Consider the following 22,578-nt stretch of genomic DNA (forward strand, 5'->3'; position numbering starts at 1 on the left):
AGAGTAAATATTAGAGGGGAGAACTTAAACTGAATCCTCCTGGCCTTCAAGGCCAGCCAGGTACTAATGTCCTAAATTATATTTGCAATTTCTTATTTCTTATTATTTCATTCCTTTACAACACGTGCATGCATTTTTTCAAATCAACTTTGAGTCTGGAATGATATCTTTTCCTTCCCCTTGTTTTGCAATTTTAATACTAGGTCTCAACTCAACTCAGATGTAGAGTGGAAAGCAATCATTGATTTCATATTTATTGAATACTTACTGTATAAGATAAAATTTTGTATGGAAGAGGCACAGGTCCTGCCTCTTGATATAGACCAGTTTAGCTGATATATATTCTCAGCATACATAGATGGCAGTTGAATAACTATCAATTCACTTTACTGAGGTTCAGTTTCATTATCTTAAAAAATAGGCTAATCTAGATGAAGTCTTCAGTTTTCTTCAGTTCTAATATAACATGATTCTATACCCTATATTTATCTTTAGTTATCAGAAACCATCAAGTCTTATTTATTCTCTGACATAGAGGAAAAAAGCACAAAACATTCATTCATCTGTGCATTCATTGAATAAATATTTATCAAACTTCTGGGTTATGGAATTATGCTAGATGTATTGGGGAATACTCTGATGCACTGTGGGTTGGGATGTGTGGTCTCACAGATGTAGGAAATTTCAAATCTCAGACCTTTTCATTCTGTGTGATTCTTGTCTCTCTCCTTTCATAAAGCCTCTTTCTACTTGCTGAAGGCCTTCTTGTAGGTCTTTTATTATTTCTGGAATAATAGTACAACATATCTCTTTTCTCTCACTCCAGTGATATTTCCTTGCCTTGCACTTGAAAATGACAGGCCAACTTCCCTTTCCAGTCATTCATGTGTTTATTGACTTCTTCTGCACCACTTCTTGCACAGAAATCATCATTGGTCACATATAGTATAGCAAAGAACCAGAAACAAAAGTAGATGCCCATTGATTGGGGCCATGACTAGACAAGCTAGGTTACAGAAAGTAAGGGAATATTACTGTGCTGTAACAAATGATGAAAAGGACAAATTGAAAGAAAGATGGGGAAAGATATAGCAACTGACATAAAAGAAAATGAGTTGAAGCCTAGCAGTTTTTGTGATGCACAACAAATAAAGATTATACAATATAAAAAGCAAAAAGTAAAAAAGTAAATGTCGCAAAATTATCATGAATGACTAACCATGGCCCCAAAGACAAGAAAAGATATGAATATTCCTTTGCTTCTTTGCTTGACGGAAACAATTATGAATATGAAAATTTATAATTATCAAACTTTTTTGACATATTACTGACTTTTCTTACACTGCTTTGTTTTCCCTTTTTTATTATTTGCCATAATAAATCGTTCCTTTGGAGGGAGAAGAGGAGGTAGAGAATTATAGGTGATATGAAAAATATATTAACAAAATTTATTTTTTAAAAAACAGGTTGCATGTTTCTTTTACCTACTATGAATACATTGATCAAGTATCATTCAGAATTTTTATTCTATGAAAATTGCAATGTCTCATTATTTGTAGTCATTTGCATTACCAGGAGAATATTGATAAGGAAAAGTTGAGATTTGGAGTCAATGAGCATCTTGGGAACCATTGTAAACACTGAATAATTTGTCAAATGCAGCATAGATTGTTCTCTTCCTCCTATTTCAACTATGGCTCCCATTCATTTTTTAAATTTGTAATGATTGTACAAGATATATGTTCAAATGGACCATCCAATAGCATGTCCTAATCTAGGAAATATGCAATCTATATCCACTTGAGTTTCCCTTTGTAATTGTGAGGGAAACACGGATTATACACACACACACACACACACACACACACACACACGGCACATACATTAGTGACATTTTCTAATTTCTGCTGAATATAGATTCTTGGATCAGAAAAAAACAAATCTTTTTTCTATTCCAATTCTATTGTGATGCACATTCATGCAAGAATTGGGATGCTTTTTTCATTGATGATAGCAATTTTTTATTCCTCACAGACCTTGGAATGCTTATAATCTTTCCTTTTTATGAATCTACCCATAACAGAATTTTCGTTAGATTTGTGTTAATTACCCTGAAATCTAAAAAGTAAAACTGATTGTGTCTAAATAGCATAGAACCCAGAGTATCATAGTATCTAAGTATGAAATATTTCATTTTCCTCATTGCATTTATTATTATTGTTAAAAAGATAGATACCCTTTAAATAGTGCTTTAAGTTTATAAGGGGATTAATCTGTTATTTTATGAATATACTGTACTATCATTACAGAAATAATGAAAGAGCTACAAGAAGACTTTCAAGTTTTGGAGACTTTATTTGAACTCTAAAATTATTCCTCTATCAATAATATATATATATATATATATATAATATATAAATATACATGTACAGATATATATCTTTACATGTAAATGTGGTGTGGTTTATCTCTGTAATACTAATTTGGCCAATGTTGAGATGAAAATCAGATCACATGATATAATAAAAAGAACACAAGTTTATGAGATGTCAGAATTACACTTTGTGACTGAGGGAAAACCACTTCAACAAGGGAGATAGGGTGATAAAAGAATAATAGGGTTAAAGGTATTTTTAAGGATAGTCAAGGTTTTAGCATTTCTGTCAACCAAGGAAGAAGGAAGTGGTCAAAAAGATAAATTTTAAATTCCCTGAAATAAGGGAGAAAGAGTTTTAAAAGAAGGGGGAAAGATGATCTTAAGGATTCATATTGAGAAATTAGTCTTTTTTTTTCAGGTGAAAGGGGAATATAGAGAAGTCTAAAGGAATAGAATCAAAAGAACTCATCTTGAATGACTTCAATCTTCTCAGTAAAGCAGGAGGTGATGGGAAAAATGATAGAGTTGGGGATTTGAGGAAATAGGAAAAGTATGGAAGAATTAAGGGGAATGTGGTAGGGAATTAGTAAGAGATTAGTAATCAAAAGAATGTTCCTTTCTGAATCTCTGTTTATTCATTTGTAAAATGGATAGGTTGGATTAGATGATCATTAAGATCTGTTTAGCCCTAAGAATCTATGAAATTTGAATTATCTGTATAAGCCATGGCTACATAACAAGTAAACTCATGTTCAGGAAATTATCTAATTAAGATCATAGCAGATAATGTGTTGGCCAAGAGTCAAAAGATCTAAGTTGGAATTCCATTAGATAGTTATAACTATGTGATTGTACATGTCACTTAACCTCTCTGAACTTCACTTTCCTCATCTTTGAAATGGAGCTACTCCTCACCACTGTATGGAAAGTGTTTTGCAAAGTTCAGAGGACTTTTTATAAATGTGAGCTTCTACTATTGATTGGTGAAGATAGCCTATTTCTAATACTAGACTTATTAGCCAATTATCACTTATATCAAGAATTAGGATGATACCCTTTTTTGCCCAGAATACTATAAAATGAGTCCGACCTCACAAAGATGTTAAAAGGTCATGGTGTCAGTCATGAAATTCTTCTTTTAGAAAAAGTTCGACTGAAAAGCTTTCCTTCTGTGCTGTGAAATCAAGAAAGAGGGAAGATTCAGAGCAAAGTTCTGAAGGCAAGTGAGAGTGGCTTGTCCACAAACCTTAAAAGAGATCTTTGTTTGTTAACAGCCAACAGACTGTAAACCATATGGGGCAAAGACTTTTACCTGATTTCTTTGCCCTGTGCCCTAGCTCTTGTGACTAACCAATCTAACCTGTCATCTGTCAGGTGGATCACTGCCCATCGGTTCCTGCCAAATGTCCAGCCCTACTTCTGTACATTTGTAGCTTCTTCCTGAGCTTCCAGGAATGCTGAAACCTGAAATCCAAACAGTTTAATGATTCCAAATGTTTCAAATTAGTGTCTGTCTTGTTGTTCTCGGTAGTTGGGGGGATCAATATTAATGAAGAGAGAAGCAGTAAACATCACTAATGAGGATGAAGTAGGAGAGCCCAAATGACTGGACGAAGCAATTCAGCGTTCAGCAAGCAAAAATGACACTGGGTATCAGGGACAGCATCTTTAATACCCCCACAATAACAACAACACTGAAGTTAGCACTATTGGTAAATTTTAATAGATGATGTCTTACAAAAGCAGGCTGCTTGAAATTCAACCCAAAGACTAAATTAAAGGCAGAGCCCCAGTCAGTTAACTGGGCTATAACATGTGAAGAATTGATTTTCTTATTTTCAGCTGTCAGACCTGCTACAAAGAATGAGTTTTAATTCTGGGGATGTTATTAAACTCCTTGCTTAACTGGCAGAAAAATGGAACTCCTAGCCGAATGATGGTGGAACTGCTGTCAGATTGAATGACACCTGTCAGAGTATGATGAATGACCCTCTCTGCCCCACAATCCCCTGTTCTGTCACTCAGGTGAGGCCCATTAATCTTCATCGTGGGCCTGTCAGGCTCGGCAACCATGACGATAAAATGTCTTCGAGCATTTACCACCAAGACACACGTAACAATACGATATTCTCATTGTCAGAGCAATACTGAATTAGCATAATTTATTATGACTTCCCTCCCCCTCATTCCATAACCCCCCCAAAAAAGAGTGGGGGCTAGATGTGATTAGACAGATGGAGTGTAGGCCTAGACTGCCAGCCACTAAGCCCCCTGCAGTGTCTGATGAGGAGGGGAGCATCTCTACAAACCAATCAAAAAACTGGCAGTTCAATTACAGAGTAATAAAGGGACATTCATCATTCAATTAGGCACCTGTCATGGTTTCACAAAAGGGAAAACTTCTAACCTGAGACTCCGGGGAGAAGATGCTACAACCAGGAGGCTGAGAAATAAATGAAAAAAGGACAAAGTCAATTACTGGCCAACCAGACAAAAGGAAATATGTTAAAAAATAAAGGAAAAGTTCTCCCTAGGCAAAAATCAGAAAAGTTAGATGACCTTACCCAGATTATAAAAGGCTAGTATTAAAAGTAGCCTGGTATACTACTCTATAACAGAGACCATTATTGGATTTTCCCTTTAAAAGCTGCCTTGGCAACTGAATTGTGTTGAGAAAGAAGTAGAAGAAGAAAACAAGGGGCTGGTGGTTGCTCAGAAGCACCACTCTTAGAAGGACGGAAGCCAAGTTATAACACCGAAAACTCTGTTTGGCTGATTTGCCTTATTGAAGGGGAACGATTACAAGTGGCATTTTGAAAATATGATGCCATTCCCAATGATCAGAAATAACCATAGACAAATTTGATTTCTGAGCAAGTCGAAATGTGTGGGCTGACAATTCAATAGAACTCTGAGCCTGGGAAAGAACCTTGAAAGGCGAGAAATTTAAAATTCGCTACTTCAATTGGATTTTTTTTTCATGCTTTAATTGCTCTTATTACCCTTCATCAGCTATACAGGGAGATGTGTCTTATTATGGAGGGAAAAGGGAATATAATGAGAGAACATTCAGGCTGGAAGGAACTTTCCAGATTTCCTAAAGCAATGTCCTTATTTTAGAGGAAAAAATAAGAGCCAGGCAAAAGCATTAATGTCATCCTCTAGTCCATAATCCACTGTATATCATCTGTTAGTAAAAATGAAGTAGCTTTCTTTTGAATAAGAACAATACATAAATTAATCATGACCTATAATACTTTCTCTACATAAGTTCTGAAAGGAAGTTTTATAGTTGCCATATTCTCCTTGTCAAAGTGACCAGAACTATAGAAGTTTGTAGCATATTAATCACTCTATCAGCTACAGCTAGTATCATTCAAGCTCAATTGGAAAGGATTCCCTTTTATAATTTGATATCATATAGATCTATAGGAGAGAGTTTTCTAGGTCTTTTTCCCCCTCTTAGAGAAATAAATTGATATTTGTGTGAGAAAGACTAACCAACACAAATAAATTAGATTCTGGGAGCTGTGGGGGTCTCTGAGTTCCAGACAAGAAAGATCTTCCTAGGACACATATAAACTTGCCTTCATTGAGATGTTGACTAGTGAACCTCCTCTTAGGATCTGATTAGAGCTGATTAAATCCTGATTAGATTCCAGTCTAATCGAGTTTTAATCCTGTTTTTTTTTCCTGTTTGAAGATAAGTTTATTCAACTAATGATTATTCTCATTTTAGATGCATATATTTCATTTATATGTGTACATACCATATAAAATGGGATAAAGATAGGACATTTTCTTTTATTGTTATGGAGAACTCCCAAATGATAGATCTTCTGCTTATGCATGCTAACACCCACTTTTAAGCTGTCATCTGAGACAACTTTTAGACATTAAGAGATTAAATAACTTGCTTAGAATTATATAGGGCTATAAGTTTGAGTTGGATCTTGAACCCAGATCTTCTTGAGCTCAGACTCTCTGGCCATTATAGCATGATATTTTTTCCTTTTGTAAAAAAAAATTAATTCTAAACTTAAGAAATAAAACAAAAATTTCCATACCATAGTAGAATAAGGGGGAAAAAAGATGATTGTACATGAAGTTGCAAATCTATTATGTACAATTTGCTATTTCTTTGAACTATGTAATAAAGTTATATGCAACTTTTTTCCCTTTTATTTTGCTTCCCTCCTTCCCCCTTCCCATCCAAGAGACAGTTACTACTAGTCACAAATATATATGTATGTATGTATGTATGTATGTATGTATGTATGCATGCATGTATGTATATATATTAGATATATATGTAAAAATATTATATATATATACTTCTATTTTCAGTTCTTTCTCAGGATATAGATAAAATAGGAAGGATAAAATTGGTGGAAAAGTTTATAAAGAGCTTTATCAAATCTATAAGAATAGAAGTCATTCTTCGGTTGATAGATGGTCAAAGTATATGAACAGATAATTTATATGATGTTAGACAATAAACAAACCATAATGTCTTTTTATATATAAAAATATACCATATATCATCACTAGTTAGTCAAATATAATGTATAATAATAAATAATATACATATGTAGACATTTGTAGTGAATATACATATGTAGTGAATATAACTCTACATATTTTTATACAGATATAGCATTCATATATTATCTATGTCATCCATTGACACACATGCACATACCTTCCTATTTCTGGTTCAAAGCACTCTTTTTTTACAGAAATAAGCAAGAAAGCAATGACCTCATTTTATTCTGTTACTAGCTGCAGTGAAAACTCCTCTCATTTCCATGTGCCTTTAAATGTCATATCCTAAAAAATCTGAGGGGCAGGTCATTCTCCCCAGGATTTATATATCAGGTTAATAGGCACTGTAAGCTCTGTGTTTGTGTGTGTGTGTGTGTGTGTGTGTGTGTGTGTGTGTGTGTGTGCATTTTGGAGGATGTAGGGAGCAGGGACAGAGAAGGGGAGTGATTCTTTGCTGCCTACTTTTCCTTTCTCGATATCACTTTATTTAGACTATTTCATGGTGATGAATTTTAAAATCCATTTTCTAGTTTCACATTTCTCATTATGAAAATAGAGACTAGGAAATTTAGACAATTTTGAATGGTTCTGGAAGGTGAGAATTGCAGGAGTCCTGAAGGTCAGCACTACCTAATTGCCAAAAAGACTTAAAGAAACTATTTTTATAGACCTGTGCCTATGACCAAGTTCTATATTTAGCATTTATCCTATGGCTACATTTTTTTAAAAAAATGATGTTAAACAATGATAATAATCCTAGGTTATATTTAAATAAGATTTTATTGAACTAGTACTAGAACTGAGCTAGATTATGATAAAATTTGCATACAGAAGGGTATGCAACAATCAGTTAGTATTTTTAAATGACTACTATATTAAATGAATACTCTGTAAGTGCTGAGGAGACAAATAAAATGAATGAAACTTTCCCTACTCACAAGGAACCTTTATTTTAATAGCATAGATGATAAGTAGTTAAGAAGAAGAAAAGAAGCATAGTATTATAGTATTTACTATTGCCAGGCACTATTCTAAGTATTTTACAAATATTATTTTAGTGGATTCTCACAACCACTCTGTAAGGTAGACGTTATTATCCCCATTTTAGGGTTGAATAAGTTGAGACAGTTTCCATTTTCTCAGGGTCACACAGGTGCTTGAGGTCAGTTTTGAACTCTTCCTGACTCCAAATGCATTGTACAATGTAGGTGACGCTGAAGATGGAGAAACAGAGACTAAGACAAAGACAAAGACAGAGACAGAGAGACAGATACAGCTAGAGAGTCAGATTGAAATCAAGACAAAGACAGAGACAGAGATAGAGACAGACAGAGATAGAGATCATGGACAGAGGATAGAGAAGACAGAGGAGATAGAGAGAGGAAGTGAGACTATAGAGTTAAATACAAATTAATTTGGGAAAGAGTGTATTAGCACTTGATAAAATTTTTTAAAAAACAACCTTTTATGTAGAAGGTGGTTCTTGAACTGGTCTTGCAATCTGAGAAGGATACGAGACCATGGTAGAAAGAGAATATATTCCAGAAATGGCAGATAGTCAGAACAAAGACATGGATGTAGGAAATGGAGCTCCACATTTGAGGAACAGGGAAAACAACAGTTTCATTGGACAAAAGAGTAGAAAGAAGAGGAGGAATGTATTATGAAGTTGAAAAGAGAGAGTGGGAAAGGATTGTAAAGGGCTCTAAAAGCTAAACAGAGTTTTATATTTGATAATAGGGAACCAGAGAAATTTTGGAATAGGAAACTGATATTGCCAGATATAATTAAGGAAAATCACTACGATAAATGTGGAGAGTGCCTGGTATGGAAAGAAACAGAAGACAGGAAGAACAATAAGGAACCAACTGCAATAAACTAAGGAAAAGCAATAAAAACTAGAACCAGGATAATTGTTGTCATTAAAAAAATAGATCAGATGGATGTAAGAGATGCTGTAGAAGTAGAAATAACAAATCTTGCCAACTGATTGGATATATGGAGTAGAGGAAGTGAAGAGTCTATGTTAATGACCAAGGTTATAAACCTGGGAAACTGGGAGAGTTTATAATTTAACAGAAATATAGAAGTTTAAAAGAAGAATAAATTTGGGAGGAAAAAATAATGATTTCATTTTTGAACATGTTCAGTTTGTGATGTCCCTAGGATATTCAGTTTGAAAGGCCAGTAGGTAATTGGTGATGCAGGATTGAAGCTCAAGGGAGAGATTGGAACTGGAAATACAAATCTATAAGTCATCTGAATAGAGATGATGACTGAACCCATGGGAGTTGGTGAGATTACCAAGAGAGAGCATAAAGAGAGACCAGTGTAGTGGACCCAATATGGAGCATTGGGGAATAACCATAATTAGAGAACCATAACACAGATGATAAACTAAACAATACTGAGAAGTAATCTTTAGACAGTTAGGTGAAAATAAAACAAGGAGAGAATGTTGTCATGAAAACTCCAAGAGGGGAGACTATCTAGGACAAGTCAATAATATCAAAAATGGCAGAGTTGAAAGAGGATAAGGACTGATTGAAGTTTCTCAGACTTTACAGTTAAAAGATCATTGGTAACAGTGAAGAGAGCAGTTTAAGTTGAAAAATGAAATTGGAAGCTGCATAGCAAAAGTAAAAGAAGATTTGGAGGCAGTGAGTGTTGACACCTTTTTCTAAGTCTTTAAAACATTAGTTAAAAAGAGGAAGGGGGAATATAGGATGCAGGTTTACAGGAATAAAATTATCTAGTAAAAGATGTTGCTGTTGTTATTTGTGGTTTGTTGTGTGTTCTTGTTTATGAACAGGGAAAATTTGGGCATGTTTGAAGGTGGTAGGGAAGGAACCAGTAGCTCAAGATTAGAGGGAAAGGAGGAGTGACTGGGGTTACAATCTGCTAGAAGGAATATCAAAAGTCAACTCACTCAGCTGGAATGCCCTCTACAATAACCCCCTGTACAAATTGTGCAAGCTTCTGTATAAGATTCTAGAACATCTCTAATAATGGGAAGACCTTTGCATTCTAAGGTTACCCATTCCTCATTTGAAAAGTTCCCATTTGCAGGTAAAATTTCCTTATATCGAGACATGACCTACCTCTCTACAACTTCCAGCCATTACTTCAACTTCTGTTCTGCCAAAAACAATGATCTAAAAACTATTATGCATATATAACCCTTTAAATACCATAAATTATCTTCATTCCCAATTGAATGCTTCTCCAAAATAAGCATAACCTATTCCTTCAATCAAATCTCCTTGTCTTTCACTCTGGTGTTTTGGCTTTTGTTTTGTTTTTTGGTACAAAACTTATAATGTGATCAGTATCAGGAAACAGCCAGTGAGATAATTTCCTTTACCAATGTAGATTGGCACCAATATTTAGACAATTAAACCTGGTGCACTGGGAGGTTATGTGATATGTTTAGGATCATAGAGACAGTTTTTGTCACAGACAAGACTTGATTGAAGTTGAGTGACTTGCCCTAAATCCTGAGCCCAGATCTTTCCTGACTTTAAATTCAAAACTCTTTCTTTCCACTCTAATATGCTAAAGGACATTTCCAATTGTTTAATTGAAATTCTGATATTTATACCTATTATATTACCTCAATTTATCAACCTAGTAATTATCTCCTCCCTGCCCCCCCAAAAAGAAATAAGATTAGTCTGGTGTGAACTGTCCTTTGATGAAACCATGATGAAAGTACTGAACTAGATGATCTTTTTCAATACAATTCTTTGTGACCCCCCATCTGCGGTTTGCTTGGCCCAGATGTTAGAATGGTTTGCCTTTTCTTTTATATATATATATATATATATATATATATATATATATATATATATATATATAATGAAAACTGAGGCAAACAGGGTAAGTAACTTGTGCCCAGGGACACACAACTATTAAGTGTCTGAGGTCAGATTTGGGCTCAGAAAAAGGAGTCTTCCTAATTCAGGTCCAATGCTCTATCCACTTTGCCACCTAGCCTCCCCAGATGATCTTTAAAGTCCACTTTCTCTTCAAATAAAGTTGAATATTAAATTCTAGAATTTTGTCATGGATAAGATGCCAAACTCACCAATCAATATTTTTTTGTGAATCTGCCTTCTTTACCTTCTTAAAATGAGGACATTTGCTTATCTTGAGTTATGTGATACCTCTTACATGGTTTACATTTTTATAAAAGATTATTGACAGTTGTTCAATAATACATCTGTCATTCATTCTGCTCCCTGAAACATAGTTCAGCTGTTAATTTAAATTCATTAAGGGAAGCTCAATACCTTCACCAATAATTTTGTAAAGATATATTTTAGAATCATTCAACTATTTTTCAATATTTTGGGCAATGAGAAGGATCACAGATTGGGAATCAAAAGACTCAGGTTCTAATTTTTTAATGACCACAAAGTGGTTTGTGTGACCACAGCTAAAATATTCCTTTTGGGAAGAACTGTTTTTTCATCTATATCTCCATCCTTAAAGAATCTATAGTATTTTTCAGTTTGGTTACTCTTCTCAATTCTCAATGACTCTTTATAGTAATAAAGAGTCACTGAGAATTTACATATTTGAAAAAATTCAGGGGCAATTAAGTGTTGCAATAGATAGAACTATTAACCCTAGAATCGGGATTAGTTGGATTCAAAACCAGTCTCAGAAACTCACTAGCTGTGTGATTCTGGACAAGTCACTTACCTCCAATTGCCTCAAAAAAAGAAACGAAAGAAAAGAAAACTTCAACCTCTGACCAACTAGGCAATGAATATCTCCAAACTTACTATGATTTGTCCTTAGACAGCCTTTCTTCTTTGAAATTTTATTCTATCTAGATTATCCTCTCCAGATACTTGTTATACTCCCTTCCAAAAACTCAGAATACTTCTCTTAAATATTATTGATAAATGCAAAACTTTTCTTAATCCATTCTAATTATGCATAATCAGAATTGAACCCTACCCAGCCCTCAGATAGAAACAGATTTCAGTCATCTCTTTATTACATAAAATAGAGCAAAGTCAAGTTTCTTGATTTGTTCAACATTATTACTCAAATTAAAATCCCAGGGGAGGCTAGGTGCCGCAGTGGATAAAGCACCAGCCCTGGAGTCAGGAGTACCTGGGTTCAAATCCAGTCTCTGATACTTAATAACTACCTAGCTGTGTGGCCTTGGGCAAGCCACTTAACCCCATTTGCCTTGAAAAAACCTAAAAAAAAATTAAAATCCCAGTTCTTCCAAAAGGCACCCATTTCTGTACAAAAGATATCATTTGTGGGATCTACATCCGACAGGAACTTTGAAAAGCATCTCATTTTAGACCCAGGAAACCTGATACCCCAAAAGGGGTTAACTTGCCTAAGGTAATACAGGTAATAAAAACCAGGATTGAAACCCAGGTCATACTCTAATACTTGTGACATGTTTCTTGGAGCAATCTACTTTGTTTCTTGGAACTTATTTTCCTTCAGCTGTAAAATAAAGTCCCTTCTAGTTCTAAACATGTGAAATTATAGTTCTCCAAAGGCACAAATTTACCACACTGTTGGTTGTGTTTACAACTGTGCATTCTACTCAACTTGAGACATGTGATGTCTGTTCTCTAGTGTGCTACATGTGACTCCAGATTATTATAGACCCTACATGAACCTCTCAGCACAATGAAAACAAAAGGAATAGAAAGGGCCAAGCTCCATACCTTCAATACTATTAGCTTTACTATTTTTCCCAGCCTTGACTATCTTTTCCTCTACATTCAAGTCATTAAGTCTAACTACATGTCCAGATCAACATCCCTCTCTAATATACCTTTGCTGCTCCCACTATTTGTCTCTCCTAAATTCTCTAGTCTAAAAGTACTTGTGCCACTATCTCTCTGTCATTGTATTGCTCTCCTCCATTCTGTCCACCTCCTTGCAGAACAGCATAGGTATTTACAAGGTATAGATGCCTCCCCCCCCCCACAGAACCCCATTTTCTCCACTATGCTGACAGCCTATCTCATTGAGGTCTCAAGGTGGACCTTGTGGAATAACAGCAATAATGTTATGTCAGGAATCTGGTGTGGAGTTGTAAGATCATTATTTCTTTATCAGGAGCCTTGAAGATTGGCTTATAGGACTAAGAAGAATTTTTTTTTAGGGCAGTTCACCAAGTAACTGTATAGAAAGACTAACCAGTTTAAGGCATAAGGAGTAATTTGGTACTTGATATCCTAGAATTTCAATTCTGTTCATTTAACAAAGTTCCATTTTTCTTTCTTCAGTTTTTCAGGGTCTCTTTTGCCAATGCTGATTAATTTTGTCCGTTCTCTCTCTTCCATTGATCTTCCCTGAGGATCTGGATCTTTGTTCTTCTCTACTTACTCATAAATTCATGTTGGTGTTTTGCAACATTTCTTGCTGAGGAGATGGCACAATCACCCATCTTTAACAGTACTGTAATAGGTCATTCTGATTTTGGGGGTTATAGGGAACCTAAGGTTTGTTTTCATACCCACAGCTGAGTTCAGTACCAAAAAAGAAAGATTTGCTTTGTTCTGATAGCTCTTTTCTTCATCTGAGTATTGAAGCATCCATAGCAGAGCTGTAACTAAAATAGAGTAAACAGGTCTTTGTTTCATAACCTTTAAATTTAGAAGGCACTCAAGAAATTTGTTTTTGTCCTTTTGCAGGTATAAACAACAGAGCTTAGTACTTTGATAAAAAGAACAATTTGTTAAAATAGAAAGCTACCAGGTGACATGATTTCTGCTTACCACTCCCCCCACAATGAATTCTACTAAACATCTCTGGGAGATTGATTGAAGAATGCCTTTTGTGTGACTTCCCCCAGATATATATATATCATTGTACTTATCTCAGAAGTAGAATTTCAAATTTTCATTGTGACTTGTTAGCTGATAGACTCTGTTAGACTATGGAACAAGATCCAAAGTTAAATCTTCTCAACACATGGATTGTAAGAAAAGTATAAAACCTGACTTGTCCAGATTTTACTGTTTATATCAATAAAACAAAATAGACAACCTCCAGCCAGTCCTTAATGACTCTTGTGCACCTATACCCCTCTTTTTTGCTTCTCCTCTTCCCTAAAAGAGTCTGCTATTACAATCTGGATTTTTGATTACTAGTTTCTAAATTCTCTCCACCATACATAGTAGGTGTACAAGTGCATATGCACACAAAAATTTTATATATATATATATATATATATATATGTATATGTATGTATAAATATACATTGGTTTTTGTATATCTGTTGAATAATCATATATGTGTAGATTTACATGTAAATATGTTTAAACATATATATATATATACAAATAAAATAATAGGATTATAAATATAATTATTTTTTTTTCAAAAACAAACTCACAAATCCCAGGTTAAGAACATCTGACATGGATGTGTGATCATGCCCTTAACCGAATGACCCAGATTGTTCTAGCAGAAGAATTTCTTCAAAATCCTCTGGTTCATTCGATCATAGGTTCATAACTAGAAAGTATCTTACAGACTGTTAAATACAACTACTTCATGTTATAGAGAAGGAAACTAAGGAAAGGAGAGGCAGCAAAGTGAAATAATGAATAATAAATGCTTGAGTAGAGTCATGTCTTCTGACTCTAACCTAGCATTCAATCCACTTGTGCATCTAGTTGATTGAGCTTGCCCTTAGTATTCTGCTGAACTCCTTGTGGGCAAGATTCTTTCATTTTTATTTATGTGCCCTCAGTTCCTAGGTCAGTATCTGCTTAATAAATGGTTGCTGAATGAATGAGTGAATGAATGAATGAATGAATGAATGAGTGAATGTTCTCAGACAGAGCAGGTATTCATCTTTCTGGGTTTTGGGGTAAAATTCATCTTTCCAAGTGATGAATCATGGCTGGACATTTGTAGATCAGGAAATGAAGCCCTGGGAAAGGGGTCTTGTTTACACTCCAGGTAAGGAAACAGAGGGTTAAAAAAAGTAATCACATTGGAAGGCAAAAAAGAGAAGGAAGACAGTAAAATATCAGGAATGCAGCTAGATGAATAATTGATGAACTGGTGGCCTAACAGAGAGTCTCATTAATATGATCCTGCAGGTTCATTAAGTACTGTTCCAGGCTTGTCTTGGAAGAGTCCTCCTGAGTTTTGATTAGGGACTATGTGGCTTTCGCTTCGACATCAGAACTTCGGGCCTTGGGTCTCAACAACTGCTTTCTAAGCTCCTATACCTTTAGCCCAGCACCTTCCAGAGGCTGTTGTCAATCCCCTTCTCACTAATCATGGGTCCCTAACCATGACAGTCAGTCCTAGTAAATAATATATCAAGATAAATGATAATTGTTCTGTTTTAAGTGTCTCCTAATGAGCATCATAAATTAAAAATTAATATTGCAAAGACTGTATGAATAGCATCAAATCCATAAACAAAGCAGCGGGTATCACGCTTACAAATGAAAGCTAAACACCTCCCCTATCCTCTTCCCCCTCCCACTCTTGCTCCTTACCACCCCTACCCCATCCTCCCCACCCACCCACCCTGAACATCAAATCCTAGGCTTACAAAGCAAACAGATCATGGCAAAGTCTTTTTAAATTTTTTTAAATAAGTGATCTCTGGATTTCCATTAGACTCCCTGTTTTAGTATGATTGGGAGAGTTACCACAAACTATTTTATATAGTTATTTTATGTAGGGTCTTTTCTTCTTTCATAAAATAAGTTTTAACTGTGTTGTTAAAAAAGGAAAAAAGAAAAAAAAAACAGAATCATAGTATACCCAGATGAAAAAGGGTAGAAATTTATTTCCCAGAAAAGACTAGAATAAAGTTGTAGTGACTCCGTGCCACAAGTCAGGTCTTTATCTCTTTCAGAAATGTCTCTAGAATCAAGTGGTCAGCTAAGTGAAATGATAGAGGTATATTAAGCTTGTATCATTGGAAAACTCAGGATATTATTATTATCATGACTATTGCCCATAAATTCTTATTAGCTAGTTTATCTTTTTTCTTTGTTGATATACAGTATCTCAGTGATTGCATTTCCTTTAATAACAATACAAAAATACAAATGTCATTTTTATAATAACATATACAATTATATACATACACAACAAAATATAATGCCATCATCTTAAAAAAAAAATTTTGAGCTACATGGTTGCATCAAAGGTACAGTTCCCTTACTTTGGTATAATAAACATTTTGCTTTTTTGCCTTTTCAGGACTCAATATCCAGATAGACTGGGGGGGGGGTCATGTTAAGAACATGCAGCTATACTTTCTTGGTGCCCATTCTAATTCCTTTATACAAGCAGCATCTGCACAGACTTAATATTATGATAATGAAAAACTGGACTACTCTCTCCAAGGGCTCCCCAAAACAGAACAATCACTAGGGCCTCCCCAAAATCAAAGCCCACGCAGGAACATGGTACTTAAACTAATTAAATCCACAGCAGAAACCAGTCAGCCAGGAGGGTTCCAAGAGGAGCATTAACACATTTTTATTTTATAAAAATGTCCCCATTGAAATAACAGAACTGAATGCAAATGTAAAACTCAGCATTCAATAATGCTCACATCCACATCTGTCAACATTTTAAAGAAATTTCAAATGGAATATATTTGCAGCTCTGGAAATCCTGAGTTTATGTTCAGAATACATTTGAGAAGCCTGCCTTGCCACAGGTAACTAGGCTACAAAGAGAAAGTGATCACAGAATGATGATGTTTTAGAGCTGGAAGGGATCTGGGAAATCATTAAGTCCAAACCTCTCCTTTCACAGAAGTGGGGAATGAAAACCCAGAGAAGCAAAGTTCCACTGTGAGTTCAATGTCAAGAATAAAAATAAAGTACAAGAGCAAAAAATAAATGAAGGAATGGATCCAAAGGTAAAAGATTCTAGGAGAGGAGAGATATGTAAAAAGGTCATCAGGTTTCCCTTTTGCTAATCAATGCTGGGGGCAAAAAAATAGATTAATCTGACAAATAAAACCATACAGCAACTGTGGCAAGAAACATGTTAGACATTTTCAAGTCTTTTTTTAAAACAAATTAAGTAGGATAAAAGTCTTCAGACCAAAAAAACACAAGGTACAGTGATAGGGAATATGCTGTCAGAGGATGTCAGAAGTTGGGAGGAAAAAGAAGCTACTTGCCTAGGTTTTAGCTATTGGGTGGGATTTTCAGCTGTTGGGAGAGGAGAGAAAATAGTAGCCATCTGGAAGCTTCTGATTTGAACTAATTAGTCTTGCTAACCTTGTGCTAAGCTCAGTCATTTCTACCTGATGAAGAAATAGAAGCTCTGTTAGTGCCTTATGAATTTAAACTTGTCTCAATGGAATAAAGTCCAAGTTACAAAAGATTAGTTATAGCTCAGTGAGAGAGAGGAAGAAGACAACTATGAAGACAGACTGCCTGTTCAGACACAGATGTTCAGTACCAGGTGAATTTGAATAGTTTAGGTAACTAGAGTAGAGCATGCCAAGTTTCTTGGAAACTATTCAGTTTGACAGCCTGACTAGACAAAACTTACCTCATAACAAGGTAGCTAAGTGGCAGCAAAGTGTGTTGGACCTAAAGTGAGGAAGATCTGAATTCAAATCTTATCTCAGACTAATACTAGCTAAGTAAATCATTTAACATTTTTCAGCCTTAGTTTACTTGCCCATAAAATAGGGATGATAATATCTGCCTCATAGTGTTATTGTAAAGATCAAATGAAATAATGCATTAAAGTTCTTCTCAAACTTTAAAGTACTGTATGAATGCAGTTTGGTAGCATGGTAAATGGATCACTGGGTCTGGATACAGGATGAATCATTTAACTTTCAGTTTCCTCATCTATAAAATAACAATGATATTAGCATCTACCTCCTAGTGATGTTGTGAGGGTTAAAAGAGATAATCACTGTAAAGTACTTAGACATAGTAAGAGAAAGATAAATGTTACTTATTTTTAGTGGTTCAAATAACTCAGTCTAAGGACTGTTTTATTTTTCCAAATGATTGGAAAATTGGAAAGGATGTGTTTGTGTGTGTGTGGGGGGGGTGTATACAGAATATTCCAGGAAGGTTGCCCCTATTCAGAGCTTTGCAGTCAAGGTATATTTGATAAGCTAGAACAACTCTGGGAACCTTGTTTTAATGCTGCCCTGAGGATATGTCTTCTAGGTAAAATCACTTCATAGCAAGGTCATTTCAGTATTGTACTAATTATTCCTGAAATGAATTTGAAGAGAGAACCATATTACAATGAATTCTTCTTTGGATCAAACAGCATAACAAGAATCCAAACCCATAGGAACTTTGTAATAGCAATACCTCTCCAATATGTAATGAAAATGATTAGGCTGAACTTCCAAAGTCGTTTCCTGCATACCAAACCATCTAACATGTGCCAGAAGATTGTTTTGACTAGTCACAACAATCCTAGAGCAGTTGCAGGTACATATGCAACTCTGAATAGATAGCATTCTTTAGCTCATCATGACTCCAAATTCAGTTTTTCTTCCATTCCAATAGAAGATTCAATTCACTTGCATTAAAGGGTTGCAATTTTTTAAAAAATAATAAGCTAGGTCTCGCACAGAATCTCAGGGGAAGAAGGGAGATCAGAAGGTCTAATTCATTCCTAAGCAGGAATTCATCCTTTATAAGTGTTTCTAATAAATGTTCCTTTTGCTTACACTGAAGGACCTCCAAAGTTAAAGAACCCATTATCTCCTGAGACCATTCATTCTAGCATTGGACAACTTTGATCTTCAGGAAGCCTTCCTTTAAAATCCCACCTAAATCTGCTTCTTGACAACTTTTGTCCACTGCTTCTTGATCTGCCCTACAGAACCAAACAGAACAAGGCTAATCTTTTGTCCACACTAGCCCTTCATACAATTAAAGATATTTTATAAGGCCTCAAAGTTTTTTTCTCGTAATCGAGATGAATTCCTTTCACCTTCCCATTTTTATTGAATGTCTCATGTCCCACACTATTCTGATCATTCATTCTTCTCTGAACTCATTTCAATTTGTCAATACCTTTCCCACAATATGGAACTCAGAGGAAAACAGTAAACCTCCTGTTTCCCATGTTCTGGACATTTTTTGTCTTAAAGGATCCTGAGATCAAATTCACCTTTTTTTGATACTCTATCACTGTGGGCCTGAAACCAGGATCATTCTTTTTTTTTCCTTCAGGACCTGCTGTCTAGCCTCTCCTCCAAATCCTGTGCAAGTATCATTTATTTTTTAATTCAAGTTTATATTTATCTTATTAAGATTCTTTTTTGGAGTTCTAGACCATTATTCAAACCTATTAAGAGCCTGTAGGATGTCACTGTCATAACCTAGGTAAGCTTTCCCTCCCAGTTATGTATGGTCTAAAAATTGTATAGCATATGAACTTATATCTTTACCAAGTTATTGATAAAGTTGTTGAATAGTATAACTTTATGATTAAATACATTTTAAATATATTATTATAATAACACGGTCAGAAGGGAAAATCCCCCCAAAAGAGATATTGTTGAGATATTGTGTTTGTGTGTGTGTGTGTGTGTGTGTGTGTGTGTGTGTGTGTGTGTACAGAGATAAAGACAGTGGAGGGGAGGAGAGGGAGAGATAGAGAAAGATGAATATTAATTTGAGGTAGGAGAACACACTTATAACATAGTTGATCAGAAAAGCTTCTGATAGGAAAAGGCTCTCAAGTTAAACTTTCAATATATTTGATAGAAACCAAGTACAGAGGAAGGCTATAATGGCCATTCTCCCTTTTAACTTTTGATAGGAAATAATGTCAGTTAGTTGTTATTCTCTTCACCTTCCTCTGATGGTTTCAACATTGTCATGACATCATTATTCTCCCACACATACACCATAACCTGCTAGTGAATTTAAAACTCCAGAAAAATAAAAATTCTATCCAATAAACATTTTCTAGGTGCTAATTTTATAAAAAGTACTGTTATAAGTGTTAAGTTAAAAGCTAATAGTACCTGCTTTCATTGCACCGAGAAGGTGGGGAGATAAAATACATAGATAAAGCATAAGAATAAAGCATAAGAAAAATTTCAGATGGCTCAAGGATGAAGGTTTCATGGAGGAAAAAGACCACTGAGTTTAATCTGGAAAAAAGAAAAAGATCAGAGAGGTGGCAGAAATGATGAAGGAGTATATGCCAGAAATAAGAGAAAGTTTGTGCAAATTCATTGAGTCATGAAATGGAAGTCTGGATAAACCAAGTAGTCTTATTTGGATGGAATGAAGAGAGTATGAATAGAAGTAGTGTGAAATAAGTATGGAAATGTAGATAAGAATTTGATTATAGAGCACACTAAATGCCAGACTGGGGAATTTTTATTTTATTCAATAGACAATGAAAAGTACTTAAGTTTTTGAACAGGAATGTCACAAACCTATGCCTTAAAATAATTTTGGTAGCTTTTTTGGAGAATTAATTGAAGAGGAGAAATTCTGAAAACAATCTTTGAGAGTATAAGAATATAAATTGAAAGTATTCAGTTTAAAGACCATTATCCTGAAAGGTAAAGAAATAGATAATGAGCAACAAAATGAGAACAAAGATATTCTCAGTATCAAACAAATCAAGGGAGAATAGTGTCCAAGAAAATAGAGTGGTCAAAAATATTAAAATCTACAGAGAAATCAAAGAAGATAAAAACTGAGAAGGGGCCCCCAGATTTAACAGGCAACGGATTACTTATAACCCTAAAAAAAAAACAAACAAGTTCAGTCAAATAGAGTACCAGAAGCCAGATCGAAAGGGAATTAAAAGTGAAGATGAGCCGGTTGAGGCAGCTACTATAAATGTATCCTTATAGGTCAGCCCATCACACTCATCAGCACTTCCATCCTCTACCTAAGTGTCCATCTGATCTAAGCTAAACTTGAAAAACAGTGTTTATCATGACATATCCAATATGTGGGCTACTGGAAAATTGGAAAGGGTGTGTGTGTGTGTGTGTGTGTGTGTGTGTGTGACTACAGAATATTCCAGGAGATCTCCAGGAAGGAGGAATTCACTATTTTCCAAGAGATACAATTTCATTTTTTGAAAGATCTAATTATTAGGATAGACAAACCAAAGGACCACAATTCACTCTTTTTGAAACAGTTACCTACTTGATCCAGAGAGCCAAGGTAAGAGAGTGATCCATATTCCTACATGAGAGGGAGAAGCCACAAATTAAATGTAAAACTGGACTCTGTATTACTGCCTCAAAATTCTAAATAAAGAGAATGAGGGTTGGCAGTGAAGTAGTCATGGTAGAGAGTAACCTATCTTATTTTCCATAAGTTTCTTCAATCAATGTCTTTAACTGGTTTCTGGAGAATAGCCAGACTCCAACAGAAGGCATTTAGGTTCATATAAACACCTTATCCAAAAGACTGAACATCAAATGGATCAGTATGCACATTTGGGGAAACTAGTACTGCAATGTCAGCTTTGGGTTGAAGCCCAAACTCTAGGATGGAATTCATACACATGCTTTTTTGATTCAGTGCAAAAGAATATGCCAACTAAGCCTTAGTGGTCGAGTGAATTCCTAGCAGAATCTTGGCATCCATGGGAAAAGAGTCAGGATAGGGAGAATGCAGCTTACTACCTAATGACTTTCTATCACATAGATGAAGTCTCAAAATAAACAGGACATTTAACTTCCAGCATTACATTGGTGGTGAGAGGTAATAATAGTGTTCAAAGTCATAAATCCAGGGCTGAAAAGGACTAAGCAGTCTGGTGAGTGAGATGTGATCTATGTCACTCTCTACTCATGGAGGATAATTTGTCCCAGGGTATGATTGCATTCACCTGCAATTGTGAAGTCTCTTCATAACAGGGATTTACATTTACCAAAATTTTATTGGGATATGTAACGCATATGAAAGACTCAGGTGGGAAGGAGAGGTGGTATATGTGCTAATCCAGAAGCCAAAATTCTGAAGCTTCCTATCCTATTATCATGGCTTACCAGAACTAGGGAAAAACAGTTCAAGCACTCCTACAATCTCTTACCAGAATTAGATGGTGCAGTAGAAGCCTGAAGTCAGGAAGACATAAGTTTAAAACCAGTCTCAAACACTGAGCAAGTTACTTAACAACTTCTCACTTCAATTTCCTCATCTATAAAATGGAGATAATAATAACACCTATCTCCAAGGTTTGTTGTGAGGATCAAGTAGAAAAAAATATTTGTAAAGTTTGTTATTCTGCACCTGGAATGTAATAAGCACTGTATATAAATGTTAGATATTATTATATTAGCCATTATTAGCTATCCGTGTGTTTTGGAGAAAATAAAGATTTCAATGGAGCAGATCTGAAGAAGGCAAAAATAACTATACTAGTCATTCATTCATTTTTTAATCATGTCTGACTTTCTATGACCCCATTTGGGGTTTTCTCAGCAAAGATAATGGAGTGACTTGCTATTTCCTTCTCCAGGTCATTTTACAGATGAGGAAACTAAAGTAAACAGGGTAAAATGACTTGCCTGGGGTCACACACTAGTAAATATCAGATTTGAACTCTGAAGGAAGAGTTTTCCTGACTCCTCACCCTGTTCTCAACTGGGCTACTTAGCTGCCCAATAGTAACTGCACATTATACAAACACAAAAGTGCCAGCTATCC

The sequence above is a fragment of the Macrotis lagotis genome, chromosome 1 (assembly GCF_037893015.1).
Source record: "Macrotis lagotis isolate mMagLag1 chromosome 1, bilby.v1.9.chrom.fasta, whole genome shotgun sequence".
NCBI lineage: Eukaryota > Metazoa > Chordata > Mammalia > Peramelemorphia > Peramelidae > Macrotis > Macrotis lagotis.